Source organism: Phascolarctos cinereus, unplaced genomic scaffold, assembly GCF_003287225.1.
Source record: "Phascolarctos cinereus isolate Bilbo 61053 unplaced genomic scaffold, phaCin_HiC Scaffold_2;HRSCAF=192, whole genome shotgun sequence".
NCBI classification, from domain to species: domain Eukaryota; kingdom Metazoa; phylum Chordata; class Mammalia; order Diprotodontia; family Phascolarctidae; genus Phascolarctos; species Phascolarctos cinereus.
In genome coordinates this window covers 182,873,045-182,893,287 of record NW_027555625.1, presented here as the reverse complement: position 1 = coordinate 182,893,287, position 20,243 = coordinate 182,873,045, and the positions used below count along the sequence as shown (strand labels likewise).

Genomic DNA, 20,243 nt, shown 5'->3' with positions numbered 1-20,243 from the left:
TCTTGATATTACATATTACTATAGTAACTTTTTATGTTCAGGTTCCTTTTTTGTTGTTTGTCACTTTTCAATCTTTTTCTTAAATTTTAACTTTTTAAAAATTCAATTAATTTTTCATTATATTTTAAGTTCTGAGCTGTTTCTTTATTTTCAGCCCTGTCCTGCACACAGATATATAAATATCTGTAAAACTGTACTATGAGTACTTCTATTTATTACTTTTTTTTCTTCAGAAGTGAATAGCACTTTTCTCCATAGATCCTTTACAGTTGATTTGAGTGTTTACAGTATTCAGCATAATTTGGTTGTTCACAATTATTCTTCAAATGGCATTGCTATTATAATAAACACCATTCTCTTGGTTCTGCTCATTTTACATTTCATTATTTCATTCAAGTCTTTCCGTATTTTTTTTCTAAAATCAACCAGCTCATCATTTCTTAAAACACAGTAGTATTCTGTCATAATCATATACTATAACTTATTCAGCCATTCCCCAATTGAGCGGCATCCTTCAATTTCCAATTCTTTGTCACTACAAAGAGAGCTGCTATAAATATTTTAGAACATATGTGTTCTTTTCCTTTTTTCCTGATCACCTTAGGAAATAGACCTAATAGTGGTATTGCTGGGTCAAGGAGTATACACAGGTTTATAATTCTTTGGGCATAATTCCAGATTATTCTCCATTAAATTTTAACTTAATGTTAAATTTTGGACTCTACTTTTGCAGTGAAGGGGATACCACCCCAAGTTTCAGGCCTTTCTTGCTGCTATTTTTAGAGCTAGCTGTAGGGGATCTATAGGTTTTGGTGCTTCCAATGTGGTATGATCTAAGCAGAGGGGTGGTTATTGCTCTTCTGGACTGTGCTCTGGTCTTAACCCAGGAAGGGATCTTTTTCCCCTGTATTCACTAACACTTGGCTCTGGAACTGTGAATTATGACCAGGTCTCATGTTCTCCTGTAGCCACAATTACTAGTGCTCCCCTCTGTCTTGGAATTGAGGTAAGAGTCCCTGTTCCCTTTCAGTGACCACAAGCAATCCTCTGTGCCCTGGAACCAACACCAGAGCCCCTGCTCCCCTGTGGTGACAAGTGCTGTTGTTCCTTTTTGAGCTGGTATTGGGATGCAGAAGTGTGTATTGGCAATGCAACAAGGTCCTGAATCTACCCCAAGCAAAAGGTTCCCTGTAATCTCCTTTTGACTAGTTGTCTTACCCCACCCACCCACAGTCTATGGGCTTACAGCTCATAAAGCAAAGCTGCTATTGCCACCAAATGCAGTTGCCTTTATAACCTTCTGCTGGTGTTATGGCAAGACTTGTGCTGTGTGGTCCATGCTGCTGTGGGTCCATCCCAGTGAGACAGACCTTTCCTGCTGAATTCCTAAGTTGTTTTGGGCTTCAATTAAAATTGTTTCACCCAAACCTTTGTTGGTTCAGCCAGTCCAGAGTTCAAGTTGAGGTATTATTTTAGAGTTGTTTGGAGGGTAATTCAGGAGAACTCAACTGAATACTTCTCTACTGCAGCATCTTGACTCTTCACATTTTTTTCTTTCTTAAAAGAGAGGTATCTTTAAAAAAAATCAAAGAAAGAAGAAAGGACCCACATGCATGAAAATTTATTAAAAAAATTCTTTTTCTAGAACTGGAAATTAAAGAGTTGCCTATCAATTAGGAAATGGCTGAAAAAAATTATGATGAATTTAATGAATACTATTTTGTCTGAAAAATGAAAAAAAAAAAGGATGATTTCTGGGAAACCAGAGAAGACTTGTGTGAACTGATTGAGAATGAGGTGAGTAGAACCAGAAGAATAATTCATACAATAACAATTGCAAAGACAAGCAATTTTGATAGCCTTGAGAACTGTCAACATAATGATTAATCACAATTCCAGTGGACATGATGAATCAGCATTTTAAACACCTCTTGACAGAGAGGTGATGGACCCTGGGATTAGAATGAGACGTGTTTTATACATGCTCAGTGTGGTAACTTGTTTAGTTTAACTATGTATATTTTTTAATGAGTTTTATGTTTTTTTTCCAAAATGTGTTCAGAGATGTGAGGAAGAGAAAATAGATTTTTAGTTAAAAAAAGTATATAAGCTCATTGAGGCAGGGAGATTTATGAATAAATGATTTTTTTTAACAGGCAAAAATAAAACTTGTAAAAAAAAAAGTAAATAATAAATCATGTCACAAGAATCTTCCAGTCAGGTGTGACACAGGAGGAATGAAGAGTAATAATTTCAAAAGTATAAATATTATTGGCACTTATTTTTAAAGTGTTATATGATTAAAGAAAACAATATACTAGTATTCTATTAATTGTTACATTATTCTTCTGAACAAATGAATCATTTGATTACATCTTTTATACTATTAAATTATTTAAAAACTCTATATTTTCATGCACCAGAACAAGATTTCTCATACAATTTTCAAAGAAGAAAGCAATCCATCGTTTCAGTTTTCACATACCCATCCTATAATTGCATCAGTCACTGAAACCTTATCAAAATAGTGAAAAGGGAGACAAAATAAATTGATTCTTGTCGAATAATAAACAACAAAGGGGCTTTACAATGTCATCTGAAGTAATTTTAAAAACTGTGACTTGGTGAAAACTTGAAAATGTGGTTATAATTACTATGATAATGTCAAGAAAGGAGGCATAAGCTGTCAAGATAATGCTGAAAGATATGTGTTGTAATTGATTGCAACAATATTGTATGTTCTGGTAACAGGTTATTGACTTGTTCATAGGCTTGGGATGAAGAGTTTTATGTCGATTTAAGGGAAGCAATGGAGATACGACCCTGAAAGATAAATGGGCACATTTTTCTTCTTGAGCATAATCCCACTGAGTTTAGAACTTAAAAAAAAAGATGGATTTTTTACTCATTCTGGTTGATGTTTTCTGTATGCTTAGAAGTTAATTTTCATAGCAAGATGCAAGTAGATTGGAATCGAGACTAATACCAAATTCCCTCACACAGGCAAAATGGATCCTGGTTTAGTAATCAATATGGTTATTTCTTGATACATAAATATTTTACGGTAAGCATTTTTAAGTAAACACAAAGAGTTTTTGTGAGATCATTGTCTACTTGAACACTTAATTTCATAATTGAAACTATACTAAATATAATTAAATTTAGCTCATGCTTGTTGCCATTGAACAATTTAATAAGTTTTGAAGGAGTTTCATTTGGCATTATGAAGAAATGCTTTCCTAGTAAGAGAATATTTACAAGATAACAGGTGAGAATTGAAATTCTAGGAAAATGGGACAATTTAGTTGACAAATAATGTTTAAAAAAATCTGATTTTGAGACATGCAGTAGTACTTGAGGAGATTTTAGAAGTCATCTAAGACAACCCGTAGCTAAACAGGAATCCCTTTCCTGACACACCCAGAGAATCATAGGATTTTGTCAATCTCCAGTGAGTTCAGTTCCGTTCCACTTTTGGAAAACTCTAGTAATTATGAAGTTTTTCCTTACTTCAGTCTTAAATTTATCACTTTGCAATGACTGCCAACTTTCCTTTTATTGTTCAGTTGTTACGACTCTTTATGACCCATGGACAAACTGTTCATCGAGTTTTATTGGCAAAGACACTGGAGTAGTTTGCCATTTCCTTCTCCAAAATTTATCATTTTGCAATGCCCACCTATTACCCTACTTCTACCCTAAATCATTGCATGGAAACATAAAAGATAATATAACTTTATTCACTATTTCCTTATTGTGGTGTGGAGATGATCCACAAGGTTATTTCAGCTAGCATCCATTGTAACAGCTTCAGTGAGGATTTGGAGTCTGGGCTCAGCAATGTTGGTTTTCTTTTTTTAAATTTATTTTTAGTTTTCCACATTCACTTCCACAAGATTTTGAGTTCCAGATTTTCTTCCCATCTCTCCCCTCCCCCACCCCAAGACTGCATACATTCTGAATGCCCCTTTGCCCAATCTGCCCTCTCTTCTTTCACCTTCCCCCTTCTATTATCTCCTTCCCCTTCTATTTTCCTGTAGGGCAGAATAGATTTCTATACACCATTACTTATATATCTTATTTCCCAGTTGCATGTAAAAATAATTTTTAAAATTTGTTTTTAAAACTTTGAGTTCCAAATTCTCTCCCTTCCTCCCTCCCCACCCATCCTCATTGAGAAGCCAAGAAACTTGATACAGGTTATACAAAACTCTTCCATAATAGTCATGTTGTGAAAAACTAACTGTATTTCCCTTCATCCTATTCTACCCCCCCCCGTTTATTCTGTTCTCTCCTTTGACCCTGTCCTTCCTGAAAAGTTTTTGCTTCTTATTACCCCCTCTCCCAATCTGCCCTCCCTTCTATCATCACCCCTCTCTTATTCCCTTCTTTCCTATTTTCCTGAAGGGTAAGATCAATTTTCATACCCAATTGAGTGTGTATGTTATTCCCTCCGTAAGCCAAATCTGATGAGAGTATGATTCACTCATTCCCTCTCACCTTCCCCCACTTCCCCTCCACTGTAAAAGTTTTTTCTTGCCTATTGTACATGAGAAAATTTACCCCATTCCACCTCTCCCTTTCTCCTTCTCCATTATAATTCTCTCACCACTTAATTTTCTTGTTTAGATATCATCCCTTCATATTCAACTCACCCTGTGCCCTCTGTCCAAATATGTGTGTGTGTTTGTGTACGTGTATGTATATACACATATATATGCATACATACATATGTATTTTTCCCTCCAATTTCCCTAATACTGAGAAAGTTACAAATATCATCTTTCCATGTAAGAAAATAAACAGTTTAAATTTAAGAAGTCCCTTATGATTGCAATGACTGTTTTCTTTCTTTACCATCTAGTTCAGTTGAGAGTGACTCATAGTAAAGAAGTATGATGACTATTTTCAAATAGTTTATGTGGTTATAAATTTATTTTTGACCACAGCAACCCTTGAAGACCACCATGTAAAATGTAGAGAGGTTTTGATGATCATTAATGCAAATACTACATCTGATAGAGAAAATCTAAGATCTTGAACTATTAAAGGAATAATAGCTTATTTTTATATAGTTTTTAAAACATAAATCATCTCATCTGGTACTAATAACAACCTTAGTAGATAAATAGTTCAAATATACTTTTTAAAAATACTTTTAATATATGGAATAAAACATAAATTTCCATAACAGTACAATAAAAAGATGATCGCACATGAAGCTGCAAATCTACTATGTACAACTTGCTATTCCTTTCAAATATACAACAAAATTATCATCTAAACTTTTTTCTCCCCCCCACCCCACCCTAGAGATGGTTACCATTAAGACACAAATAGCTCTCTTTCACTGTGTATATAAAATTATTTTACAATCTATTCATCAGTTCTTTCTCCAGATTTAGATAGTGACTTTCTTCATATGTCCTTTTTACTCAATTTTAGTATTTATAATAGTCAAAATAACTGTTTATAGTAGTCCAAATATTTTAATCCTCATTTCACAAATGAGAAAAAATGAGACCAAAAGAAATTAAATGAGTAGACAAGTACTACAGAGCTTCCTGAAGTATATAAAAGTTAAATGACCTATCCAAGGTGACAAGGCTAATATGAATCATAGAGGTAATTGGAAATCAGTTTTTCTTGCTCCACAGCCAATATCCTATTGACTAGACCACAACACCTTTGCATTGAACATATTAGGTAATCAATAGAAAGTATCCTGATATTATGACTTATAAGATATCATAAATATCATCTGGTTCAACCCTTTCATTTTACATAAACTGAGGCCCAAAAAAGGGGAATTGATTTGCTCAATTTCACAGTGGCAATATATTTTTTGGTTGATGATAACAAAGATAATAGTTATTCTCTAACTATATGTGGACACAGACTGTTATGAACAGAAAGACACCTAAGGTACTTTTCTGAGCCCTAAGGGAAGGAAAAAAACCTTTCTAATGCATTATTACCTACTTCAATGTGTAAAAGGTGAATTCTGATAAACTGAGCACATGTCCAGCTTGAATTCCACAAATTTATTTTTCTATGTAATTGATTTTTTTAAGTAAGTTATTTCAGAGTCCAATGACAGTGTATGATTTAAACAATTTGTCAAAGACAAAGTATGCTACTTTTTTTTTTTAACATTTATTCTGATATGTTTTCCTGTTCTAACTTACGGCTATCTATAATAGACAGGAAAAACTGGATATGTATTTTTTATGCAGTGTGGAGATTTCTTAGTTTAAGTTAATTATGAACAAGTTATAGGAAGACTTTAGAACTTTTGAAAAGCTCATATTTGGATATTGCAATGTAATTGATTTTTTCAATATATTTCTGTTTTATGGTAATGAAAAGTTTCCATTTTAAACCTGTTGGATTTAAAATGCCTGTTATTTAAGACATTTATACTTGTACATGTAATATGTATGCAGTAATTGTTCAAGCAGCTAAGGAAGTTTGAAGGTAGACACATAATTCAGAAAATCAGGTTATATTTTTAGAAGTAATAGTGAATTAGTACTGATGACCAAGAATAGAATTAGAGGAATCTTGATCATGATCCTTATTAAATCCTTTTTTTTCAGAATACAAAAAGTGCTTTTCCTTCTATCATTCAGAAATTTCATTTATTGGGTGAATTAAAATTGAATTAATTCAACTGTGTCAAAATCCATATTCCAGATTATTTTCAAGGGGATAGTTTAAATTCAATGTTTTGTCCTTGTAAAGGTCTGTCAGTGTGCAAACTATAGAGGGCCGCTACAGATAATGTAATCTGGGTGAACAGTTATCAATGATAGCAACACAATTATATATTCAATTGTCTCTAATGTTTTATATTGCTATTACTTAGAAGTGAGTGGAAGGGGATCTTTTTATGAAGCTCATATCATTGGAAAATGAAATTTTTTATCTTTGATTTAGCTTTGGACTGAGTATGTCTGTCGAGTCTCACGGCTGTCAGACACCCACTCTCTGCTTCCCTCTAGTCTGCAAATATCTGACCTCCAAAACTCACCAGCTCAGAAAAGATTATGTAGGTATTAAAAGATTTGTTGGCTCCTTTAAAAAGGTCTATTTCTTCTTCCTACTACATCTATCAGACTTTTATATAGGGATTTTATAGCTTCTGCAGCTCTCTGACCTATACCCTTTTCTTCTGCCCCCATAATTGTGGGGGGGGGAGGGGAATCATCCCCATTACATAGAAAAACTACCACAGGAACTGGATCAAGAAGGTCAGCTGCCTGTTTTTCTATCCTGAACTTATTTTGCTGTATCAGTTGTAGTTAAATTCCTTTGCAGTAAATCTTGGATTAAACTACTGTGAGAATTAATAGGTTGCACTTTATATTAAGGGGAAGAAGTCAGTCTGGGACCAGAATGTTTGGAATACTGCTGATAAAAAAAAGCCACACACTGAGCAAGATGAACCTCTAAAGTGCATTCTTTGTTTTCATGCAAATTTCATAGGAACCATTAGAATGCATATTTTAAACACTCTTTCTTCTGCTCCAAATAATAGAAAATTCCAGAATCTCAGAAACTCAGATTTTTCTCTTTAGAAAGAAAATAAAATATAAACTGAAATTAACACGGAGGACCCTAACTAATTATCCTGATGAGAACATCAGAAATACACATAATTCACTTTGGTACAGAAAAAAGGTAGGGGGAGAGAATTAATTAGTCTTTACTGTATGACTTAGCAAAAGATCTAATAGCAGAGAAGTCTTGTGGATGCTACTCCAAATATGACTTCATTAGTTCTTCAATTAGTAGCTATTCTATGAAGTATCATGATCAATAATTGAGTTAAAGCTATGCTTTCAAAGCAGATACAGTGCAAATATCAATTTAACCAAGCTGCTGTCCATAAGGCACATAAAGGAATTCCAGAAACTATGAAATAAAATCAAGGTCAAATGCCAGAGAGCTATAATGAAAAAAAATATACTTTAACAGAGGAATAATAGTATGGTATAATCAATACCCCTCTACAAAAAAACAAAATGTAGTGCACATAGTTGAGGAATATGTACCTTACAAACCCAAGTATCACCAAAGTTTGGAGTCAAAATTTATCATTGTCACAAAGGGCTGCAACATGCTGGGGATTTTTTTCACCTAAAATGTCATATTAGATAATTGTATTTTTTATTATTTTTTACAATATTTTCATTTTTAAAATTAATTTATTTTGATTTATCAACAATCACTTCCATGTGCTTTTGAGTTTAAAATTTTTCTCCCCCTTCCTCCCAACCACCCTCCCCAAGATAGTGCACAATCTGATATAAGCTACTCATTATATACATTCCTATTAAACATATTTTCAAATTAGTGATGTTTTAAGTAAGAATCAGAACCCATAGGAGGAAGCACCAGAAAGGGGAGACAAAATTCGACAGAAGAAAAAATATAGCGAATAGTATGATTTGATCTGCATACAAACTCCGTAGTTCTTTCTTTGGATGTGAATAGCATTTTCCATCTCAAGACCTTTGGAGTTTCTTAGATCCTTGTATTGCTGAGAAGGGTTAAGTTTATCAATATTAGTCATCACACAACATGGCTGTTACTGTGCACAATGTTCTCCTGGTTCTGCTCACGTCACTCAGAATCAGACCATACAAGTCTTTCCAGGTTTCTCTGAAGTCAGGCTGTTCATCATTTCTTATAGCACAATAGTATTCCATTACATTCATATACCACAACTTGTTTAGTCATTCCCCAATTGATGGGCATCCTCTCAGTTTTCAATTCTTTGCCACCACAAAAAGAGCTGCTATAAATATTTTTGGATAATTATTTTAAATACAATATAATAATGGAGGAGAGTATCCAAGACAGTGAAATATGTTGACTGTATGCCATATGAGAATCAGAATCAGATGGAAAGAACGGGCATATTTGCCTAGGGAAGAGAAGAATCAGGAGAGGAGTAAGACCTGCAAGTATTGGAGGGACTGACATGTGGGAGAGGTCTCTCTGGTCTTAATGAGAAGTAGGAGAAATGGGTAGAAGATAAAAAGGAACAAATTTATGTTTGGTGTCAAGGGTGGTTCAACAAAAAGCCACTAAGGATGTGAACAGTCCAAAAGTGTAATAGACTGCCTATGTGGGTTCCCTCTCACTGAAGGATGATTTATGAGACTTTTTCCAAAACCACAACTCTGCTTATATATAGAGTATGTTACATTATCATGCACACTCTAATATTCTTTAGCTGTTTAATTTGTTTGCTTTGTCTGTCTAAATGGATGCTAAGCGCTTCAAAGGTAACAACTATGCATTTTAACTCTTTAGTAAGCTCCTTAGTCCCTAAGACAGTGCTATATACTAAATTATTTTTTGTCAAAAGAAAGAAAAGAAAGAGAAAAGAAGGAAAAATACAGAAGGAAACAAAGGAGGGAATAAGAAAGAGACAGGGAGGAAGAGGGAAGGAAGGGAAAAAAGAAGGGAGGGAGGGAATAAGCATTTATTTAGCAGCTATTGTGTACCAGTCATTGTGCTATGTGCCTTTTACAAATATCTCATTTGAAAGAAGGAAAGAAGAAAGAGAGGGAATGAAGGAAAGATGGAGAGAAATAAGAAAAGGAAGGATGGAGGGAGAGAGAGTCAGAGAAGGATGCAGGGAAGGAATAAGAGGAAGGATGGAGAGAATAAGAAAAGAAAGAAAGAGAAGCATGGAGGGAAGGAAGGGAAAGATGGAAAGAAGGAAAAGAGAAGGATGGAAAGAGGAGAAAGAAAGAAGGAAAATAACTGATTTTGAAGAAAACTAATTGATTTTTCTTTTGGCTAGGCAATGGGGTTAAGTGACTTGCCCAGGGCCACACAGCTATGTGTCTGAAGCTGGATTTGAACTCAGGTCCTCCTGAATCCAGGGCTGGTGCTCCATCCATTGAACCACCTAGCTGCCCCAATAATTGAATTTTAAGAGGTAGAGAGTACTGTGAAAGTGTTGGATATTTTTACATATGATTTTTGCTGTATAAAGGCAACTAGTAGATAAAGTTCTGGGCTTGGATTTAGGAAGACCTGTGTTTGAATGTCCTTGGCCCAATTCTTCTTAGTTATATGACCCTGGGTAAGTCATTTATATTTATGTACTTCAGGTGATTTCCTAGCACTCTTCTAGGAAGTCAAAGACTTGTGTTGGTGAAGAGATTCTCACTTAGGGAGTTTTCCACACTGTTTAATAACATATCCTTCACAGAGTCTCATATTACAAGACTAAACAATAATATTGAATAATACTATGGTAATTCGAAGTGAGTTGAAATGGATTTTGAAACTATTCACATATGGATCACATATGGATTTATGATACTGAAACATAGGCCATATGTCTTTAATGTATTACATATGTTATTATAGTCCATTTTGATTTCTTTCTACTAGTGATTGTACAAGTCATTGAGTAGATAGTAAGCTGAGGAAACATTTTTTTTAAGACCAAGAGATTATCATAAAAAAAGAGTTAAGAGAGTTCTCAAGTCAGTTTGAGATAAGAAACAAAGACCTCAAAAGGGACTCTAATTAATATTCATAATGGGGCTTATTTTGTTAGAGGTAATGTATTAATGATAATAAAATTGAGACCAGAATTTTAACAAGGTTATTACCAAGATTATGAAAGGGACTTGAGGGGGGAAGCAAAGGTAGCTGCTTTTTTACATAAAACCAAGTGATTCACCTTTCATTCTCATGGACTGTCATTCAAAGATTTCCATTTTAGGCAGATATGCTTATTTTAAAAAAATGAATGGGAGAGGAAGTGTTTTTTATGTATGGAGAGATCTGCAGGAAGTTAGTCATTCTATGGTGGGTGGGGAAATCCTTTGCCTTAATACTATTTCAGGAAGAAGCATTATTTCCAAGTTGACGAAGTGCTTGATTTATAGTGATAGAGAGAAAAGATATCTAACCATGAATTAGAAGAATTTTTTACCAGTCCAGGCTTTGCTAATAAGTAGCTGTGTGACCATGGACTTTAGAGCTCAGTTTTTTTCAACACTGGTATTTTCCCATGATGCTATATGGCTAAAATCTTTGTAATACCATTATTTCTCAGAAGACTCAGAATTTCATGTGACTCAAAGAGCAATATACTTATTCATGATGGGTTTAATGAGACAAGATATTACCAGCAATGACTTGTACCAATGAAGTGACTTACAAGACATCACTGATGACATGTATGACTGAAAAATGAGATGGGCTGGTCATGCAGTGAGTAGAGAGTGGGGAAATATAGCTACATATGTAATATTTTTTTAAAAATGAGAAGAATGAGAGGACTCCAATGCTTTGCTTAGGTCCTCTATGAAGAAATTAGGAGAATAAAAAGTGAATGAAAAAGGACAATACAACATAGATGAATTTTGATAAAGTAGGATCACAGCTATAAGGTGGGATCTTCGAAGAGATCAGGTCCAAGTGTTTCATTTTACATATGAGGAAACTGAGGCTGATAGAGGTTAAGTACCTTGCTAGGGTATAATAAAGTGTCTAAGGTAGGATTTAGATTTTGTTTTCCCTGAAACTAAGTCCAGAAGAACTATCCATTGGACAAACCAACTGCCTCAATGAGATTACAGGCCAACTTAAAGTAGGGCTACAAGTATGTGTCCAATGATTTACTTTTCAACAGAAACAAAATTTAATGGAAAAATCCATCAATCAGCATTTATTTAGCATCTACTATGTGCTAAGAACCATACTGAGCCAAGGGGATACAAAGACAAAATTGAAACTGCCTACTCTCAAGGATATTAAATTCTATCTGGAGAAATAGCATGTGCATATAAAAGTATATACAGAAAATATAAACAGAATAAATACGTAATAAACCTGATTGATTAAATATAGTTATTCAGTGAGGGAGGGCATTAGGAATTGGGAGGATCAGTGAAGGATTCCTGTAGATGATGATGCTTAAGCTGAATCTTAGAGCAAATAACATGTACCTTGAAACCTAGAGGAGGAGGAAGTTACGTTTGACAATCAGTACAAAGGCAAGCAGACAGAAGTTGGAGTCCTGGGAGTGAGGAACAGAGAGAGCCAGATTGTCAGAACTTTGGACTCCAGGGAAGGGAGTGACATATAATGAGATTGAAAATGTATCTTTAGGGCAAACTATGTAAATATTTCAAAACTAAAAAAAAAAAGGTGGAGGGGACATATTTCCTCCAATAGGAAATAGGGAGCCACTGGAGTTTATTGAGTGGGAAGATACATGGTTAGATCTGTGTTTCAGGAAATCCACTTTGACAAGTATGTGGAGAATAGTTTGAAGAATAATTAGATGGTCATTGCAACAGTCTAGGAAAGAAAAAAACACTGGACTATCTAGTGATTAGGTAGTCTCTATCCTTTAGAGCCTTTCATCTCTAGAAAGAGACTTTTGTTTGAGTCTCAGCTCTGATGCTAACTAGATCACTTTGTGTAATTCATTTCCCTGTTTCACACATCAGTTTCCTCATATCAAAATGTAGGGAATGTGAAGACTAAATGATATTAAAAGTCCCTTCTATAATTGTATAAGTTGCACTCTAGAGGCCTTTTATATAAATCTGAAAGGTGGGATGAATGGTGAATGTGGTGGGTCAATCAGTGCTTACAACAAACTTATTAAAAAAACCTCAATTTCTTCAACTTTAAAATGAAGATTAAAAATTACATTGAATCCACAGGGTTATTGTGAAGATCAAGGAGATGATGTAAGTACAATACTATGCTATTTCTAAATTGCTATAAAAAGGCAGGGTTTATTGCTTTAATCTTAACTACTTAAACTAATTACACGTCTTTGAAAAAAATAGACAACTTCTACATTGTAAACATTTTTGAAGTCAACCAAAATTAGCCATGAACTAATACTTACATGAACAGGATAGTTCTACTTTATTCTGATTCATCATATTCAATTGTTTAATAAAGAATGTTCATCAAATTCCTCCCCTCTGCCCTCTAAAACTTACTGATATAAATTTGGAGGGAAATTTGAATTTGTAATCAAGACAAAAAAGTCTATCCATAAACCAAAACCTTAGAATTCTACAGTGGAAATCCTTGATAACAACATTATTTGTGAACAAGATTTTAATTTATTTCCTAGCCTGGTCATGTTTTGTTTGTCATATATATATACACACACACATATATATACACACACACACACATACATACATACATATATATACACATACATACATACATACATACATACATACATATATATATATATATATATATATATAAATTTCAGGAGGCTTGATTTTACTGATGTATCTGAAGTAATATAACAACACAAATGAAAATGAATATATTTGCTAATAGCTTAAGACTATATGTTCTTTGAAGTCAGAGACTATTTCTTTAAAATTTATATTTCCCCCAACTCAAGAACAATGCTTTGGATATTGTCCAGACCTGTGATTCCAGAGGGATAGCGGATTTCTAGTCATTAAATTCCCTCTACTTATGCTTTTGTGTAATTAACTCTTCTGTAATTTATAATCTCAAATTCTTGGAGTATTGAGTGTTTCAGTAACTTTTCTAGAGTCACACAGCCAGCCACATGTCAGAGGCAGATCTTCAACTTCCTGACTCTAAGATCATTTCTTTATCCATTATGGAATACTGCCTTTACTTTACACATAGTAGGCCCTTAATAGATTTGTGTTGGATGAATGAAAATGAGTTTTGACTCAACTAATTGCTTTTTAATGTAAACCAGGTCCAGTGAATAGTTTATAAAGCTATTCCAGTTAGTACAGAAATGATTTCAGAATATCTATGGAGACCCATGATCATAATGTGTATTTTTAGTTATAAAGAATTAAGGCTGTATTGGGAACTGGAATTTGAGGAGTTCATTCCAAAGAAGATTAGTGGGAAATAAAAGTACCAAGACCTAGGAATAAAATGAATAAATGGTCATTTTGCTTCACTGGAAAAGGAATTGGGCTAAAGTGATGATAATGACTACAGTGTAATTAGAGAAGGAAATGCAAGCAGAGGATCACAGAGAACATAAAATTAAAGGACTCAAATAATTTAACTTAATTTTAGATTCTGTGGAGCATTTTGCCTATGCTGAGCTTGTCTCCTGGGCATGGAGGGATGTGCATGCCTTCTTGATGGTCAGGATTCTTTATCATAATGAGGGGCAATGTGATTTGAAAAGTATCGAAACACTAGCCCGCTTCCAAATATTTCCTCAGTTCTCACACCATCAATTTGAGGTGAAATGCTATCCATTTAGGATACCCCTAATAAAATGCAAAATGTCACATAGTAATATTTTGAAATTCAGAAATAAGAATCTAGCATAAAAGGTAGAGTGGTATAGTAGGTGAAGTGTTTAACTTGAAACTTGGGTTCCAATGCAGCTTTTAACATTAGCTGTATGAACCTGAGCAACTCACTTTTCATTTAACCTTTTAAACCTTTGTTATAAAGTGAAGGGATACAATGAGATGAAATCTAAATTTACTTCCTGATCTAGATCTATGATCCTATGCAACAAATACTTAATTTATCACAATAGTTCCCATCAGGTCTTGAAAGAACAGGATAGTAAAAGCATAAATTTTAATAGGAGAAGGTAGACAGGGAGGGAGGCAGGGCATGAGGCCTGAACTAGAGAGAGTAGACTCATGTTGGCTGGTACAATGAGGGTCACTGGATAGCTAAGGGACTATGGGAAAGCATTGAGTACTTGGGTCCAGAGGTACATTCAGAACTGGGAGAAGCAGGAGAATGAAGCCAATCTTCACATTTCCTTGTTAATTGTCAAAGAAAAATAAAATTTGTAGAGACCCTGAGAGTTTATCCTGTTCATCTTCTATAAGCTTATAGTCTTATGAATGTACTAGAGCTGTGAATAGGAATTGTATCCACAGAATACATATTCTTCTGAAATAATGCAAGCAGAGGGAGTACCTCTCCCATCAGAGACAGACGTCCTCCTATACCCAGAGAGGGTCCTGCAAGCTAATGGAGGACCAGAATGTCCAAGGACATTGATTACCTCAGTATATAAATGGGGGGATTAGTTTGAGAAGTAATGGAGGTCCTCATGGATGAAAAAAATAGAAAGCCCATTCAATTAACTTCCCTACCCCAACTTACTAACCCAGGGCAAAGGCCAGATTTTCATCCCTACCTACCATTTATAGGTTTGTGTAGCAAAGGTGTCTCTTAACTGATAGCTTTGAACTTGAGTGTTATTTTTGGTTCTGGTTTTTACTTTTGTTCTGAAGCCTAGAATTATTTTTATAAATCATTCCTCTGATGTACTAAAATTTCCTAAAGAAACACTTGATTTTACTTACATGAAAAACAAAAGTAATTTATTTTGCCTAGAATACGAGCACAACTTGAAATTATCACATCAAAGACGTGACAAAGCACTGGCACTTTCATGTACTGATATACTTTGGTATATCAAAAAGGGCCAAGCATAGACTGTTATCTGCACCTGCTCTTGACTTTTTCCATGGATTATCTTAATCACAGTCAAGACTCAGGCAAAATACTATCATCTGGCTTAATCCTCTGTTAGCCCTTAAAAGGGCATCCATTGGAAATTAATTCAAATTTCAATATTCCATGTTTCAAAGGAAACCATATGCAGAACACACAGGCTTCAGAAGAAAAGAGAGAGAGAGAGAGAGAGGGAGAGAGAGAGAGAGACAGACAGACAGACAGACAGACAGAAAAAAAGACAGAGACAGACAAATGGACAGGCAGACAGAAACAGAGAGAGAGACAGAGAGAGACAGAGAGTGAGAAATACAAAGAGACAGAGACAGACAGAGGGACAGAGTGAGCCTAATGAATTGCTTAAGTTCACCCAGCTATTATATGTCAGAGAGAGGCAAGGTTGCATAGTGCTATAGGGGATAGAAAGCCAGTACTGAACACAGGAAAACCTGAGTTCAAGTTTCATCTTTGACAGTCAATCAGCAAACATATATTATCTACTATGGATCAGGCACTGCACATTGGGTCTACAAATTCAAAGAAATAAATAACCCTTAGGGGAGGAGTAGTTAAAGGCTGTATAAACATTTATATAGCATCTACTATGTGTCAGGTACTCTGATCAATGCTTTACAAATATCTCATTTGATGTGAACAACAATTCTAAGAGGTGGGTGCTGTTATTATCTATCCCCATTTTACAGTTGAGGAGACTGAGGCAAGCAGAAGTTAAGTAACTTATCCTAGGTCAAATATTTGGTAAATGTCTGAGACAGGATCTGAATTAATGTTTTCCCAACTCAAGACCCAATCTCTGTTTAAGGACAAAGCTCCACTCAGAACATCTCATTTCTCACCTGTCCACACTACTTTGGGATTTCTTTTGTCTCTTCACCATGCCCTTAGAAAGATCATTAAGTTAAATCACATCATCCTGCAAGATCCCATCAGTCTTGGTACTCTATCTTATCTCTACTTTCTGCCCCTGTGATTGAACAGTGGAATCATGAACTTCAAAACCTCAGTGTAAGGAGGGAACTCAGCACAGAAATATTCTTCATTGTTCACCTGATTGCACTACTCTGGGACATCTCTGATTTCTCCACCATGCCGCTCCATGAGTTAACTCCTCATCTCATGGCTTTTCAGCTTCCTTTGGTGTGACTTTCTCCATTTGTTTGTAAGCTCCTTGAGGGCAGGCATTGTCTTTCTTTTTTGTATTTGTATGCCCAGTGCTTAGTACAGTATCTGACATATATTTATTGACTACTGATTGACTATCATCTCTATCTCTATGTCATCTATGGCTATATCAATATCTATAACTATATATCTAATGTCATCTCTATTTCTATTGAAATGGATATAAATATATGTAAAGTTTACTAGAGGGTAGGAATAATATAGAAGATGTATGAGGGAACATATAAAACATGAGAGACAACCAAAATCCCTACATACATTTTTGTCTTTTTATCTCTAGGACCTATCATTTTGACATATATTATTGGTCAGAACTATTGTGATTTCATCAACATAGGAAATTCCTAGAGAGAAATCTCCATCTACTAATAATCTTCATCTGCTCTATAATTCATATTCTTAGAAGGCACACCCATTGCTCCAGAAAGGGGATGTGGCTGAGGGTAGCAGAGGTCTCACTATTTCTGCCATTTTCAACATTCAGATCCTACTGACAGTAATCTTGCTGCTTATGTGTACCTGTGTGTATATCCGACCCTTGGCTCCTAGCCTCTCAGACAAAAATAAAACTGGACTGTTGGGTATATTTTGGAAGTGTGCCAGAATGGGTGAACAAAAGATTCCCTATGTAGTATGCTGTATAGTAATGGCTTTCAGCATCTTGTTCATCCAGTAGCTGGAAAATGCCAGAATTTAATTTCTGTCAGATTTCTATAGATAAAGGACTTGCCTACAGAAAACAATGGGAAGAGTGATTATTGACCCTTTCAGCTATGTACCTTGACTGAAAGACTCCTGGTTGCAGTTCTCAATTATATGTGTTAAGGGACCAAGGTTGTTCTCTACAAATAACTAAGACACAACTGTTAATACCAGAATGGATTGATATCTGCATAATGATCGACCTTATTTATAGTTCTGCCACTATAATGGCATTCTGTAAATGTCATTGTTTTATGTCACCTGTTGATCTACAGGAGGTATTTCTATTGCATACAGTGGAAAGCAAACTTGGTAAATGATTGCTCAAGTTCTGTTCTGTATGATTCAGAAAAAAAAAATTATATCCTTACATGGGAACATTTCTATAATGAACATATTTTATTTGAGAAAAATGGTTGGATATTATGCAAGGGTTCATAAAAATTGCATTTGTATCTAATAATACATTAAATATGTTTTCCCTGGACAACTCAATTTGTATTCAGTTTTATCTGTGGCTTGCTATGTTTTCCAACTTTGTGAAGTCAGTCTATGCAGCACATATACAGAGAAAATGCCAAGACTGTATGTAAGAGTGTTACAAGAAAAATATTATTTTCAGGTCCCATTACAAAAAACATGAATTCTTATAGATTTTCTCATTTAAAACAAAGAATTGCGGCAGCTAGGTGGTGCAGTAGGTAGGGCACTGGCCCTGAAGAGAAACTGAGTTCAAATCCAGCCTCAGACCAAACACTTGACACTAGCTGCGTGACCCTGAGCAAGTCACTTAACCACAATTGCCTAAAAAAACACAAGAAAAAAAAACCAAAAACCAAACCAAAACAAAACAATCAAAAAACAACCCAAAGAATTTTAAGGAAAGTTTACTAGGATATTTCCCCTTGAAATCTGGATCTACACGTACCTTAAGCTTTTATTCAAATACCTGCTGCTAAAGAAAAAAATTTTTAAAGATGAAGTGAACTAATTAGAACAGTTCTGAAATGATGATTCCTATGTTTCATTGATTGGGATCTCAAGTGTTTAATAATGAAACAGTTATTTTCATTGCCAGAAATTCAAATTGTATTTAAAAAGTCCTTGAAAATAGATCAATTGATTCAAACGATTTTTTTTGACAACTTGATCTTGTGTCTTTTAGATGTCTCAATATATATAACTGGTATATGCAGGTATTAAGCTGTATCAGATCCACTAATTTAGTATTCTCTACTCTTAAACATATTTGATACTAATCGTCTTCAGATTGAACAAAAGAATAACATCAGTAACTTTTAAAAACAACAAATTATAAAAGTACATTTTATGTACTCTGCAACAACACAGTTATTTTTATGGGTCTTCAAGGAGAAGGCAAAAAAGGAAATTTTCATGATTGAGTATGCTTAAAATTTCTTTTTTTTTTTCAACTGAAATTCTGTCAGTTTCAAAGTAGAGTTCAACATTAATTATTTTAAGTGGGTTCCTTGTGCTGGGAGGTTGTAGGCCGCCTTAATAAAATTCTTGCTCAAATACTGGTGTAAACATTTGTATGAATGGACTCATTGGGCATTAATTGGCTTCCACTGTTTGAAACCTTTGTTGCCCAGTTACTTGGTCTAGATTTGTAATTTTGTGTCCAATGAAATAACGAATCTCAAATCTGAGAAGGGCCATAGAAGGCATTTAAAATAATTTCTTATTTATGACTTAAAGATCTTGATGAGAATCATATCAGAATACTTCTACTAAATTAAAAATTATCCTCTGTAGAAAATCTTAGTCACTTTTTCAGCCATTCTACTCAACAAAAAGTGAAAAACTTGTGTTTTTTTTTTTTGCTACATCCAGAAACAGTCTGAAAATTTCTCATTTGTAGAACATTATTTTCTTTTGTTTTCATTTTTTAGTTAATTTTCAAGGGGGAAGAAAGTCACAGAAATAAAATCTTTTTTAAAAAATTTAAAAAAAAAAAAAGAAAGTACAGGTACACTGAGAGGTTACATGGCTTTTCCAGGGTCATACAGCCCTCATGTGTCAAGGACAGGCCCTTTTCTTCCTTGCTGTGACTTTATTCACTTTCCCATGCTATGTCTCTCATCTTATATATAGTATGCATTTAATGCAAATTTGCTGAAGTTTTGAACTTGGACAAAAATAGCAAAGAGAAGAAAGAAAGGAAATGAGTATTTACTAAGAACCTACCACGTACCAGGCACTCTACTAAGTGCTTTACAAGTACTAAGTCATTTGATCCTCACAACAATGCTGAGGAGTATCCCCATTTTACAGTCAAATAAAGAAGCATAAATTAGGGGACTTGCCCAGAGTCTCACAGCTAATAAATGTCTGAGGTCATATTTGAACTCAGACCTCTCTGAATCCAGACTCAGTACTTTGGCTGTCTCTAGATCTGCTACACTGGAGACAAAATCTGCTTTAATGACATCATGGTTCTATTGAAGTACCAAATTTTTCAAGTTTGCAATATATATTATTTTACACAACAACTTTGAGAGCTAAGGCATATTATTCCTGCTTTGTGGATAATGAAACTGAAGCCAAAAGAAGACAGGTGACTAAGAAATGCTGAAGATCGAAGAAGAGAACTCTGATCTTATAGAACTGGGGACTTGGAAAAAATCTCAGAGAACATATATTCCACCTCTTCCCCTTTCTCTTTATGCCACTGCCCCCAAATCATGACTCCTGACTCTAACATGTAGCAGAGATAATAACTGTTTTCACTCTTCATCACATCCATGTGTGATTTATGGAAGTACCAAGAGTACTCATTTTCCCTTTAAAAGGGCCTCGTTAAGTTC

The 20,243-nt window shown here is 34.6% G+C and overlaps 1 pseudogene; it reads left to right on the top strand.

Moving 5' to 3' along the window:
• Window positions 1-16,617: 16,617 nt before the first annotated feature.
• Window positions 16,618-17,443, top strand: LOC110198603 (protein kish-A pseudogene; annotated as a pseudogene).
• Window positions 17,444-20,243: the final 2,800 nt, after the last annotated feature.